General features: G+C 45.0%; 1 protein-coding gene across 1 annotated transcript in view; it reads right to left on the bottom strand.

Annotated features, from left to right (window-relative positions):
* MORC3 (MORC family CW-type zinc finger 3) overlaps positions 1 to 5,355 on the bottom strand; it is a 45,877-nt gene extending 40,522 nt beyond the window's left edge. The window contains exon 1 of the mRNA XM_056858753.1: positions 5,337 to 5,355. The gene's annotated coding sequence lies outside the window, so the exon portion shown is untranslated. The remainder of the gene's footprint in view (positions 1 to 5,336) is intronic.
* Between the last annotated feature and the right edge of the window lie 9,304 nt (positions 5,356 to 14,659).

The raw sequence follows: 14,659 nt of genomic DNA, 5'->3' as shown, positions 1-14,659 counted from the left end.
ACTGGGGAAGGCACTGGCAAACCACCCCATAAATAAAGTCTGCCTAGAAAATGTCGGGATGGGACATCACCCCATGGGTTATGAATGACCCAGTGCTTGCACAGGGGACCTTTACTTTTACCTCTTATGGTTCAGACATGCTGTCTGTCCATAGGATTCTAGACAGAGTGGACTTTTGACTGCTGACTTTTGCTGAAAGGGTAACCTCAGGTAAACTGAATGAATGTTCTTACTATGTAGCTAGTTCTTTTGATTTAGTTTGTTTTAAATTCTCACTGCTCACTGTTCTTTTAGAGATATTCTGCACAATTTTAATACATTCACTTTAATTATAATCTTGTGATGTTTTTGTCTTCAGGTGGCTTCAATCTAATTCCAGTACCTAGACCTTCGTGCTACATCTACCAGGTTGTTTTGTGAATCTCATGCTGCAAGTGATCTACTTTGCAGGGTTGACTTTCCCGACAGAAAAGAGGAATAATCAAAACATTGACCGTGCAAGACGGATCTGTGAACCACAGTTTCTCAAGGAAGAAACTAATCATCTAAATCACGCACTGCTAGCAAACGGCTATTCCAAGAATGAAATCAGAAAGGCCATTAAACCAAACAAAAATCAGAAAACTCAGGAAAAACAGTCTCCCATAGGAAAGGTATTCTTTGCATTTATTAAAGGAGTCACTGATAGGATGGAGAAACTTTTGAAAAAACATAACCTACAAACAGTGTTTAAACCCACCAAGAAAATACAACAAATGCTACGATCAGCAAAAGATAAAAGAGACCCCCTCACCTCTGCAGGAGTATATCGTATACCTTGCAGCTGTGGACAAGTTTACATCGGGGCAACAAAACGCAGCATACAAACAAGGATAAAAGAACATGAAAGATACTGCAGACTGGGCCAACCTGAGAAATCAGCAGTGGCTGAACATGGACTGACACAAACAGGACACAGGGTCTTATTCCAAGACACTGAAAGACTGGACAATTCTACCAACTATTTTGTCAGATTGCACAGAGAAGCCATTGAAATTCATAAACATCAGCACAACTTTAACAGAAAAGAGGAGAGTTTAAGAATGAATAAGGCTTGGCTTCCTGTCTTGAAAACCTCCAGACTAACAAAGTCTACAGTCAACAATAGCCATGCAGATTAGCTTTGGATTTCACACATTAACAGATCACTTCAGGATACAATGGTTCCATATTAACATACCACACCCTCATTAGCACATTATCTGGATACTTACAGGACAATGGTTAGCACATTACCTGTGTTACTTTTTTGCAGGACAATGATTCAGCTCAAACCCAACCCCTTTTTGATTATATATTACTCTTCCTACACACTTGACGCTGAGAGACACTGTCCTTCAGTGTTACTCCTCTGAAAATGCCGGCCACAGCTGCTGGCGAAACGTCAGGAAAGAAAATACCAAGACCACGGTTACACAGCCCGGATAACCTACGAGAACCAATGAACTCTGACCGTGAAAGCCTTTGATAATATTTTAAAATGATAATGTTAAAATAATGAGATAATTTAACCATAAAAATCCAAGGCGAAACAGGGATTTACAGTACACACGTTCCATATATTCCTCATTAACATGAACATACTGAGAATGGGTGAGGGGCCTATTACACCTTTGGGGAAGTACCAGCAACACTTCTCCCGCCCCAACAGCTGTTACATGCATCTGTCTTCAACTTGCGCTCATCACAGCTCATACAATAGAGGTGTTCCCTCATTTGCTTTGGTTGGTTATTTAGGCAGGCAGCTACAGAATATCAGAGCTGTAGCCTGCCCCTTGGGCTTAATTCGATACTGATTTTAGCTTTAAGAAGCAGGGAAATTAAGAGTTTTACAATTGAAGCTACACCATGTCAAACACTGGTGTTTATTTAAAGTTGTTCTTGTGTTTACATTTACATTCTGTCCAAGTACAATTTTTTCTACTAGTAATCCGTTCTCATTATATCTCAGTCTTGCAATCCTCACACACAGAAAATAATGGACCATCTTTCAGCATGTGGACAGTACCCTTTCCAAGGAAACCACGCAACCAGCCCCAATGTTTTTGGGATTAAGAGCCAGTGTTGCCCAGACATGATTTCCACAGAGGGTCTCAAGACTCACTCCCTATCATTTGAGGACACCAGGTGTTGCTGACTCTAATGGACTGAGAGACAAGAGGCCAGAGGACACAGCAATTGTAATTCCAGATGAGGAATCTACTTAAAATTCCAAAAACCAGCAACAGTAGCAGAGAAAATGGGCAGGATAAAAAAGTAGGGGGGAAAAGGAAGACAATAAATGGAGGTGGGAACGCTGACTCCCTTCAGTAATTCACAGTGAGTAGCCGTGTTAGTCTGTCTGCAGTAGTAGAAAAGGGCAAGAGTCCAGTAGCACCTTAAAGACTAACAAAAATATTTTCTGGTAGGGTATGAGCTGGGTAGCCGTGTTAGTCTGTCTGCAGTAGTAGAAAAGGGCAAGAGTCCAGTAGCACCTTAAAGACTAACAAAAATATTTTCTGGTAGGGTACTGAGCTGTGGCTCACGAAAGCTCATACCCTACCAGAAAATATTTTTGTTAGTCTTTAAGGTGCTACTGGACTCTTGCCCTTTTCTACTCCCTTCAGTAAGTTGGCATAACCTAACACCCTGTGCTCAGAGCAGAGGCTGTAGCTCAGTGGCAGAGCACATGCTTTGAATGCAATGTCTCCAGCCAAACTGCTAGCATCTTTTGTTAACAGAAACTCAGGTGTGGGGGCTAAGAAAGACCTCCACAGGAGACTTTAAAGATCCACTGCTAGACTTCCTAGCACCAGTCCAGATGTTATTTTTAAAACCGACACATCCTTTCTCTGCACATATCAATACAAACTCCTAAAGGCCTGCCCCGACTGACTCCTCCTCCCGCGCTGCAAAGCGAAAGCTGAAAACCAGGCACGTTTCGTCCATTGCACAACGCGAGTCCCTAAAATTCTCGCCCCGGCTCCCCTGAAACCACACTACATCTAGGGGGGGGGGGGGGAAAGGCCTCTCTTTAGATTGGGGTCAAATTGGAGTACGGCGCTAAATCATTGGCCAGCCCCACGCCTCTCAAGACAGAAGGACAAACAGAGAAGACGGTAGCCACCAGGAACCAGGTTTTCTTTTAGCTCTTCTTGATCTTTTAGGGCACATTTATTACCTTCCCATACCAAAAGGTCATGGTAAGTTACAAACTGGGATGGCCTCAACAGTCGCAACGTTAGCATTTCTTGTGCAGAGATCCATAAAGGCGTTCTGGTTTCTAGAAGATGCTTATATCTGGTTTCTAGCAGATGCTTATATCAAGTTTTTATTAAAGAAGATTTTACAACACGATGTCGAAAAGCTGCACGATTTCTTAGTTTATCGTGCCAGAAGCAGCTGTGCCACCCGAACCTATCGTCAAAGCCCTCTAAATCCAATAAGCGTGTGTTCTTCGATTGCATCCAGTCCTTTAGCCCTGCTAAAGCCGATGCTTCTGCATAATGTTTAAAGTTTGGAAGAGCGGAAACCGGGCTTTCCAGGCAACAAGAAGCGCCGATTTTGTCCCGAGCCAGACCCCCCCCCCCGGGAAGTTTCTGGGCCTGGAACGGCGACACAACGCTGAGAATGGGCGAAAGCGCACTGTCGCTTGAGCCTCCTTTCTTCCCTGTTCCAGCCAGGATCGAACGCACGGACGTTCTTCCCTGTTCCAGCCAGGATCGAACGCATGTCCGTGCGTTCGATCCTGGCTGAATCCTGGCTGGAACAGGGAAGAACATCCGTGCGTTCGATCCTGGCTGAATCCTGGCTGGAACAGGGAAGAACGTCCGTGCGTTCGATCCTGGCTGAATCCTGGCTGGAACAGGGAAGAACGTCCGTGCGTTCGATCCTGGCTGAAACATTTTTCATTTCATTTCATTAACCTTTATTGGCATACCAAAAGACAGAGATAAAAAACAACAACAATATACCTCCAAAGGGCAATACATATAAGTTACAAGTCAGGTTAACAAAACTTTTCTTGACCTTTAAGAACTCCTGAAAGAAATTCAGCCACAGTAGCTGTAATTTTAGGATCATGATCACTCAAAAGAAATTTGCATTTCACTTCATTACTCCTGTAGCTCTTGTACGGGAGCAAAGTAAATAGCAGTTTATCCCGCAAAGTCACATAGAAGGGGCAATCTAAAAGGATGTGGTCAATTGTATCCAACAAATTTAAACCGCACGGGCATAGGCGTTCGTGTCTAGGGATCTGAAGCTATCGGCCTAAGACAGGGGTGGGGAACGTCAGGCCCGGGGGCCGTTTAAGGCCCGCGAAATCATTTGGTCTGGCCCTTTGTGGGTCCTGGCAGATCTCTAGTTCATAAGGATCTAAGACTGGTGATCCGCCGCCTCCCGCGGACAGGAATAGCCTCTATTCAAGGCAGATGTGAGTTTGTTTTGCCAAGAAAAGGAACCTTCTTTCCCACCTTGCAGAAGGGTCATTAGCTATAGAGCTGCTACGACCAACCAAGAAACTGTGTTAGCCCTTTCCCACCCGGGCCACGGAGAAGTATATTGGTCCGCTAATTTTTAAGTTGATAATTTTGTATGGCCCGCAAATGATGTTATAAATATCCAAGTGGATATTTATAAATATCCAAGTGGATATTTATAAACATCCAAATGGATATAAATATCCAAATGGCCCTTGGCGGAAAAAAGGTTCCCCACCCCTGGCCTAAGAGCATCCTCGATGGGAATGCGTTAACCCTAGCTAACAGAAAAACAGGGAAGAAAGGAGGCTCCAGCAGCCGTGCGCTTTCGCCCCATATCACCCCCAGCACACTTTCCCCTCAGGATGACCCACACGCCAGGGGTTATGTTCCTTTTCACACAACTCTTCAATGGAAGAACCACCCCACTGACGGCCTAGGCCTGGCCCAGGAACAGCCGCTGCCTAAAGACAAACCTCCCGGCTCGCCCATCTCCCTGCGTGAGGTAGAAGTAAAAAAAAAAGGGGGGGGGAGTGAATGGGGACGGTTAACCGCCGCCCAACCGCCACAACCGCCACCCCTGACAGAGAGCCGTGCGAAAGAGAGAGAGAGAGAGAGAGAGAGAGAGAGAGAGATGGGGAAATGGAAACTTGGGAGGGCGAAAGAGAAACCAACTCCACCACCCCCACCCCCAAATACGCGCGGGAGTGAAGAGAAACCGGCGCGCGGCCCCCGGCCTCCCTGGAAGGAAACGGCTTCGTTTCCCGCCCAACACAGATTCCACTCCCAAGCACGGTGCCCCCCCCTCCTCCCCCACCAACCGCCGTCCCCTCTCACCGCGCTGAGGAGGATGCCGCTCTGTGTTTGCGCCGCCGCCATTTTAGCTCCAATACAAAAGCCGCAGCGAGGGAAGGGACCGGGGGGGGGGGGAGAGAGAGAAAAAGGCTTCCTCTTTCCCAACCCTCTGATCCGATTTAAGGTACTTCCGGGGGCGGAGACTGGAGCCCCGCAAATGGGCTTTTCCTTCTTGTTTTTGCCTTTGAAGATGAGTCACAGTGGGTAGCGGCGTTCGTCTGTCTGCGGTGGTAGAAAAGGGCCAGAGGCCAGGAGCCCCTTAGAGACGAACAGAAATATTTTCTGGCAGGGTGTGAGCTTTTGTGAGCCACAGCTCACTTCTTCAGATACGAAAGCTCCTACCCTGCCAGAAAATATTTTATCTATCTATCTATCTATCTATCTATCTATCTATCTATCTATCTATCTATCTATCTATCTATCTATCTATCTATCTATCTATCTCACAGTGGGTAGGCGTGTTAGTCTGTCTGCAGTAGTAGAAAAGGGCAAGAGTCCAGTAGCACCTTGAAGACGAACAAAAACATTTTCTGGTAGGGTGTGAGCTTTCGTGAGCCACAGCTCACTTCTTCAGATCAAAGAAGTGAGCTGTGGCTCACAAAAGCTCATACCCTACCAGAAAATATTTTTGTTAGTCTTTAAGGTGCTACTGGACTTCTATCTATCTATCTATCTATCTATCTATCTATCTATCTATCTATCTATCTATCTATCTATCTATCTATCTATCTATCTATCTATCTATCTATCTATCTATCTATCTATCTATCTATCTATCTATCTATCTATCTGTAGCCGTGTTAGTCTGTGCAGTAGTAGAAAAGGGCCAGAGTCCAGTAGCACCTTGAAGACGAACAAAAATATTTTCTGGCAGGGTGGGAGCTTTTGTGAGCCACAGCTCACTTCTTCAGATATGAAAGCTCCTACCCTGCCAGAAAATATTTTTGTTAGTCTTTAAGGGGCTACTGGCCTCTTGCCCTTTTCTACTACTGCAGACAGACTAACACGGCTACCCACTGGGAATTATACTCATAATTACAGTTGAGTTTACTATATTGAATATTTTCTGGTAGGGTATGAGCTTTCGTGAGCCACAGCTCACTTCTTCAGATTCAGTATCTGAAGAAGTGAGCTGTGGCTCTCGAAAGCTCCTACCCTACCAGAAAATATTTTTGTTAGTCTTTAAGGTGCTACTGGACTCTGGCCCTTTTCTACTATTGTCTTTGAAGGTTAGCCTAATGGGGGAAATCTTACGGGGAGGGGCCATGGCTCAGTGGTAGAGCCTCTGCCTGGCGTGCAGAAGGTCCTGGGCTCAATCCTCGGCATCTCCAGTTAAAGGGACCAGGCAAGTAGGTGCTGTGAATAGACCTCTGCCTGAGACCCTGGAGAGCCGCTGCCGGTCTGAGCAGACGATTCTGGCTTTTTATGGACCAAGGTCTGATTCAGTGTAAGGCTCTACCTTCAAAATACATAGGATGCAAGCATTTTGGGGAGGGGCTGTGGCTTGGTGGTAGAGCCTCTGCCTGACATGCAGAAGGTCCCGGGTTCAATCCCCGACATCTCCAGTTAAAGGGACGAGGTGAGCAGGTGCTGTGAAAAGACCTCTGCCTGAGACCCTGGCGAGCGGCTGCCGGTCTGAGTAGACGAGACTGACTTTGATGGACCAAGGGTCTGATTCGATATAAGGCAGCTTCATGTGTGTTCATGTGTGTACGCGCTTCTCTTATGTGCGCTGGGGTCCTACACAGAAGCATGCCTACTAGACGTCCTGTATTTCATGGCCTTTTAGTCCCACTATCTACATTTTTTTCTCTGTATCCACGTGGGGTAATATATATCAAAATTTTCAGTTGATAACACTATGCACAGGCTTTAATACGAAAAATTTAGGACCCAGACTAGGGATGCCAACCTCTAGGTGGAACCTGGGGATCCCCTGGAATTACAGCTCATCTCCAGACTACAGTGATCATTTCCCCTGGAGAAAAGGGATACTTTAGGAGGGGGAACTGTTTGGCATTGTATCCCACTGAGGTCTCTGTCATCCCCAGGATCCAAAGCTCTGGGAGTTTTTAAGGGGAGTTTGGCAACCATCCTCCCCATCCCCTGCCCGAGGGGCCAGGGGAGACCTGGCAACCCTCACCCAGACTAATTTCCCAGTCTTCAGGTTTGGATTTTAATGACCATGTTTTCTAATTATACCTACCAGAAAATCTAATCCTAAACTGTTCATAGTTCCTTGCAATTGTATTAAAACTGACAAAATTGTTGTAACATATAAAGAGCCCCCCCACACACTAGCATTCAAAGGCAGTATACCTCTGAATATTAAGGTTCCAGGTAGTCTTCATAGCTTGCAGTTTTTTCTTGTTATGTGTGATATAGCTCTAAGGCTTGGGTCTTACCAGGCAGAAAAATACAGCTAAATAAACAAGTGGAGAACATGCAAGGACTTGGGGGTGGTCACTTAATAAATTCAGAAACTCCAGTTGATACAGAATGCTACAGTTCGGCTGTTATTGAGAGCTAGATGGATCATGTATATTACTCCCATTCTACAGTCTCTCCACTGGCTGCCCATTAACTACTGGGCTCAATTTAAGGTATTGGCTATCACATACAAAGGTCTTCATGGCCTTGGACCCCAATATCTCTGGGACAGCCTCTCTCCCTATGGCTCCTCTTCTAAAGCTATGGCCCTACTATGTAATTTTTGCATTCTTTAGAGTGCAATCCTAAGGATGGGGGCAAATAGTCTTAGCTGACATCCTGTGCCAGAGTAAGTGCCCATTTATCCCATGATAATGAGCACTTACACTGGCATGGGGGGGCATTTCCACTGGTACCTGGGTGTTGCGGAGCTGCACTGACCTCCCCCACCAGCACAGCCTCCCGCTAGCATCCACCTGGCACAAATCCCCGTACCGGTGTCTCAGGGGTGTTCCCGGGGCGGTTCTGGGGGGTGGAGCTGCCGTTAGGCAGTTTCCTAACCCCTTTTAGGCCAGGAATGCCCCCTTTGCCCTTACCACAAGTTACGCCACCTTTTTAGGTGGTGTAGCCCCGTGGGATGCTATGGAGTGGTTCCATGGGGTTCGCAGGTAAGGGCAGCATTCTGGCTTCGGCGGAGAAGCTGGAACCTGTTGTGGAGGCTGTGTGGCTGTGCTGCCTCCTGCAGCCGCCTAACCACTCTTCCCCCTCAGGAATGGGCTGCATATGTATCATGTTGAGACTTAAGCTGTACTTAGATTTTCACAACCCTGATCTTATTGTATTGTTTATTGGATAACCCACCCTGATGATTTTATTGACTCACTCTGTGTAATCTGCCTTGAGTCCAATTGAGAAAATTGGACTATAAATGACATAAATAAAAATAATTTTTAAAAATCTGTCCTCTTGGCAGTCCCCATATCCTGTAATTTTCCACTGCTTCCTTCTTTTCTGCCCACTCACCCACCAATCTTTCTTTTATCTGCCCCCCACTCTTCAGCTTTATTTATTATTTATTTATTTAATTTAAACCCACCTCTCTCCCCAATGGGGACGAACACAAAGCAGCTTACATTATTCTCCTCTTTTCCATTTTGTCCTCACAATAACTCTGTGAGTGACATTTGGGTGAGACAGAGTGACTTGCTAAAGTTCACCCAGCAAGCTTTCATGACACAGTGGGGATTCAAACCTGGGTCTCCTCAAGAGCAGAACAGAGGAACAGGGATGAACTGGGAAGCCAAAGCAGCCCTGGAAAGGACCTTCCCACTCCCACTTATGTTTTACTGACAGAAACCATGGTTGAAGGCTGCCAATATTGTGATGGTTGCCTAGCAACCTTCACAATGGCTACTGAGATAGTTTCTTAAAACAAAAGGCACTGCTTCTATTGTTTTTTTGGGGGGGTTACCCCCATATATTTTTTCTTTGTAGATTTCAGATTTTTCTGAAAAATGGGGGCTTTTCACAGGCTTATAGAAATTTGTCTGTTCATGGCTCCACAGATTGGGCCATGCTGAGAACTAGATATATTGGCAAGCAGGTGACCCAGTAGTACTTGCAGTGTGGAAATTTCCCTCCCTCTCATTATTTTCTTTCCCCCTTCCCTGAAAGCCTCTATAGCCTTATCTCTTTTTCCTGCTACCTTCTTTTTTCTCTACCCACCAACCTACTTTCCCTTTATTTGCTCCCGTCTTCGGTTTTCTCTTCTTCCCTCTTCCTAGCAACCTATCCTCAAGAAAACTATGGTCTAATTGTGCAGTGCTGGCTGGTGGATCAGGCCTAGTTGAGTGTTGGGGATCCTGCAAGGACTTGTGAGGGGCATCTTGGTTTCCCCTGTATCTCTTTACACACACCTCTGGTACCCCCCATATCCTCACCTCTCCTTGTTTCCTTCTCTCTTGCCTTCCCTCCCACCCACCTTTTGCTTGCACTCAATCTTCAGCTATATTTATTATTTACTATGTTTATACCCCACCTTTCTCCAAAACACCTTATACCATTCTCTTAATTTTATCATAACAACAACACTGTGAGGTAGGTTAGGCTGAGAGTGTATGAATGGCCCAGGATAATCCAGCACCCCTAACTACGATACCACACTGGCTCACACTGGGGAAGGGCCGTAGCTCAGTATAAGGCAGCTTCATGTGTTCATGTGGCAGCTATTGTTGAGCAGTAGCAAGCAGTTGGGCCTGAGGGAGTCATGGAAACTGTGTAATATCAAGTCACCTGGTGGTTGTTGGTAGGGCTGGCTCTGATGAATCTTCCGACAAAGGGTAAAACAGCCGTGGAAAGGACCCTGCCTTGTCCTTGTCATATACTGGCAGATTCCAAGGCTTCAGCTGGCAATACCATTGGGGTTGCCTAGCAACAGCCACAGATGTCATTTGTTTCTTTGAGCTACAATCGCTATTTGGATTATTTTGAGGGGGATTTTTTTTTTTTTTAGATTTCAGATTTTTCTGCAACCTTGGGGATTTTTTGGGTTTGTATAAAGATTTATTTTGTGTATTCATGGTTCCAATCTCTAGATTTAAGTATTCATAAATCTGGCCATATAGAGAATTGGATATAGAAGCAGGAGACTCACAAGGACTTGGGGATATCTTATTTTCACCTCCAGTACTAATTTATCTTTCCAGTCTGAAAGCCCTCATAGCATCTCCCCTTTTTTTGCTTCCTTATCTCCTTCCTACTCAACAGCCAACCTTCCATTATCTCCCCCCATTTAGCTTTCCACACCCCCCCCCCCCCAGCAAACTCTACCTTGGAAAACTATGGTGCTGGCTGCTGGGCAGGCACTTGCATGGCAGGGAACCCACAAGGACGTGTGAGGGTACCCCATTTCCCCCTGTATCCCCCTCCTCACACTATTTCCCTTTCCATCAACTGTCATTTATTTTGGTGGGGATTTAACCCCCCCCCAGTGTATTTTTTTTCCATTTTCAGATTTTTCTGCAAATTCAGTGGGTTCTCCAAGTTTGTAGAAATATATATGGTTAGTGTGGCTCTGATCCACAGATTAAGATATCCACAGATTAGGTCACATTTGATTATTACAGTGCATTCCAGAGGCTGGGGGCTGAATGGGCTTAGGAGATGGGGAATGGCTTGCGCCAGCGTAAATGCCACTTGTGGCGTCTAAACTGGCACAAGTGCCAACATAAGAATGTTCAGCTGGTGTGAAGAGGTGGCGACAAATGCCATCGCAGGAGCTGTGATGCAACCTCAACACCAGCACCAGAACGATGCTGGGCCTATGCGATCGCCTAAGGGGGCATCCCCGGGTGCGTTCCCAGTGCTAGTACCGTTCCTAAGGGCTTTTGGCAAAGGAATGCCCACATTTGGCGGCGTAAAGTTATGCCTGGTATTTACCTGGTGCAGCCCATTGAGTCCCATGCAATTGCCCGCCCAAGCTGACTGCTTGTCTTGCCGTGGCCCTGCCCACAGCTCCCTGGCAGCTGTGGAATCCGGCCAAGTGTCTGACCAATGGGGCTGGGCCAGAAACGGCTGCGCCCCCACAGAGGTGGCCCTTGCCTTGCTAGGTAAGCCCTCATAAGCACCACTTCGCCCAAGCACCACTTCTGACAGGTAAGGCTTGCACGGCTCAAGATGCTGCCGGAAAGCTCACCGAGGTGCAGATTTAGCGCTCTCACACCTCTCCGCCCATGACGGGGCTAACAGATATGAGGCACCCCCTTGCAAGGAGGGGTTCTATGTCCCATACATGAGTCCACCCATGGGACTTAGTGTGAGGGTGGGCACACTCACATTGGTGGCAAGAGATGTGGGCTTGCCCCCTCCATACCTGTCCTCTCACTTTGAATTGACACTATCACAATACCTCTTACGTGGTTGCTGAGGGAGAGACAGCTTACTTGTTTGTTTGCCAGAATGTGTATTTGGAGTTTTAATTTTTCTCCTTCTTAGTCCCCTTTTACTTATTTTATCTCAGAAGAAAGGAGACACCAGAGGCTTTTTCAAGTTACAAACAGAGAACAGAGATTTATTAAACACTATGCAAGGGATAGATTTGGAGGGAAAACTTTGGTTAGGAGAAGCATAGAACCAGCACTATTTCTTAAGTTTCACTTCAGAGAAGGAATAGATATTAGTTGGCTTAGTTGGTACACAATTGTTATAGGATATGATGGAAATGGAGAGTAATTTGCCCATTTGAATACCATATAGACCTCATATGTAAAGAATGGGTTGCAGGAGCCTCTGTCCTGAAACACTTTTTATCAAGGTCTTCCTGTATCCCTGTATGTGATATTGCAGCTCCGTCTTGGAACAAAGCCACTAACAAGTGGTTAAGAGGAGTACAGCTGCTCTGTAAAGTGCTGACTGAGAACTATGATGTAATGAGATGACAAATAATGAAGTTACAGACTTTAGGTTATGGAGTACCCCTTCTAGAGGTACGGACCAGCCAGCCTAACTGTATTCTTAACAAGGAAACGATGCTGGAAAATGTTATGAGTCAAGGAAAATAACAGAGCCATGGTAGGGGTGCAGTACTCCAAAAGTACAAGTGCACTAGACGTGACTCATGTCTAAAAAATTATAAAAAGAAAGAGCTAGCCAGCCAGAAATTAGAGAGTTATTGAAAGGCTGACACCCGCTGACCTGACATTCTCTCGATCTCTTGCGTGAGATGTAAAGACTCTGAGCTCTGATTCTTGCGTGGATTGAAGCTCTCAAGGCAAAAGAGGTTTCTAACATTTTACACACCTTCCTGTGAGGATGGAGGGGGAAACTCCCTTGAGGGAGATTCTTTTCGGAATAGCCAGTACTTACTAAGGCTGGATGTCTGAAATGAATGCTTGCAGACTTCTCCATCCTATGAATGGGATGGGGGCTCCTAGAATTCCTACTAACCTTAGGAGTTTGGATCATTCCATATTTGGAACACTGAGAGCCCATTTATTCTAACAAGGATTGATGGAGTCTCACAAAGATCTATCTAGTCTTGCTTGGCTTCCCAATCCTTGCAAGCATGAAGATTGTAAAACCTATAGTCTCCTTTACACAGGACTAAAAGCTAATTCTCTGAGCTTGTGTCAGAAGTCTTCTCTAGCTGACAGAGATGATTCTGAACATTCTCTGAGCAGAAGCCAGAGGTCTTCCTAACTGACAGGAGTGCCTCTGTACTCTGTGATAGTGCACAATGCTTACACAGTACACAGTGCTTACACAGATTACATGAAGTAATATTCATGGAGCTATTAGAATCTTACATTGAACCAAAGGTTCACACACAGATCTCTCTGATATTAGCACTATCAGAGAGACTTCATAACAGCTTTAAGCTTACACATAACACATTACATGGCTTTCTCATAAGCTTTGCATTACTGTCTGATTTTGACACAACTATGGATAGCATGCAGATACCGTACATCTCTGTTCCTAACATAGATCAGAGGCCTTTTCATAGGCTAAGAACACTAGGAGATTTCTCTATGATTTCATGGACTTGGTCCTGGCATGGACTGAAAATATGCTTTAAAATACAATTTCTACATAAACGCATGGAACCTGAGATTTCTCTAACCTTTGCAAAGACACGGCAAAGACCTTCATTGCAAAGACATTGCAATACTAAAATAACATAAAAAAGACCAAAAAGGTTAACATATCTTGAACATGGATCAGGACCTTTTCAGATCTATCTAAAGCCTGATATATAGGTTGAGAAGATTTGCAGATGACATGACGGGGTATAGTATGTCTTCTGTATTAAGATATTACTATGATGTTCTATGTGATTTGAGTTAAGATGCTCTTAACTATATCAAATCTTTCTCCATTACATTAACCATATTTTACAAGATTTCTGTAACTGATTTATATTCTAAATGAAATATCATTATTATATAAGATACTCTTTTATAGAGGCATAGAGATTATTAAAGATTGCTTGCAACATGAACATGTTTAAGACTGATGATGTCTAAACTTATATACTTATAAGACTTTGTAACCATGATAAAAGCATATATTATGTGGTGTAAAATAAATGTGTTTTAATTATACATACAAGTAGGTCCCTTTTTATAAATTTATTGGCACATCTCAAGAAAAAGCTTACTTTCTGTAAGAAATGTTGATTCCTGCTCAGTAGATGTCTATCTGAATAAGATAACATATCCCTTCTCAGGAAGGAGTCCATTCTAAGAGTTTAGGCACTGAAAGGCATGAACTGTGACACAATTACAGTTCTTACGTTCGCAGTTTCAGTTCCCAGAACTTCTTATAGATGTTTCTATTCAGACTCTGCTGCCTATCTATCAGGGAGATCATACAATCTCACTTCCCCAGAGAAACACAGGAGATTTCTCCTCAAATCTCTCTTCCAGTTCTCACTATAGATATAACCCACTTTTGTGGCAGTAATCCCTAAACAACACCCTGTATTTGGAATATCTCCTTCCCAGAGCCAATTCCCTTCCAGTGACCTGAAAAAGGGCCCGTTTCCTCCCAATCTCTGCCTGTCACTCCACAGTATTTGTTTTACACCAGCTTAGGCAAATCTGAACCCTCAGGTTCCCAGAGTCAAGCACAGCTACTGAACATGCAGGTTCGTTGTCGTGTCTTTTGTGACTGCACAGGCTGGCCGTGGAGGAATTTTTTCAAGCTTCTAGAAACTTCAGAGCGCTTGGGGCGCTCCCTCTCCCCTCCGTCTTGTGCCGTGAGCAGCTGTTTTTCCTCCCAACTGTCATGTGAAGGAGGGGGGGAGTGCCCCTTCCCTCCATTCTCCTTTCGCCGCCTTGGAGGGAGAATGTGTTCTCGAGCAGAGCGAAATCGCC

This window comes from Euleptes europaea, chromosome 12, assembly GCF_029931775.1.
Source record: "Euleptes europaea isolate rEulEur1 chromosome 12, rEulEur1.hap1, whole genome shotgun sequence".
Taxonomy (NCBI): domain Eukaryota; kingdom Metazoa; phylum Chordata; class Lepidosauria; order Squamata; family Sphaerodactylidae; genus Euleptes; species Euleptes europaea.
This window is presented reverse-complemented; position numbering and strand designations above follow the sequence as displayed.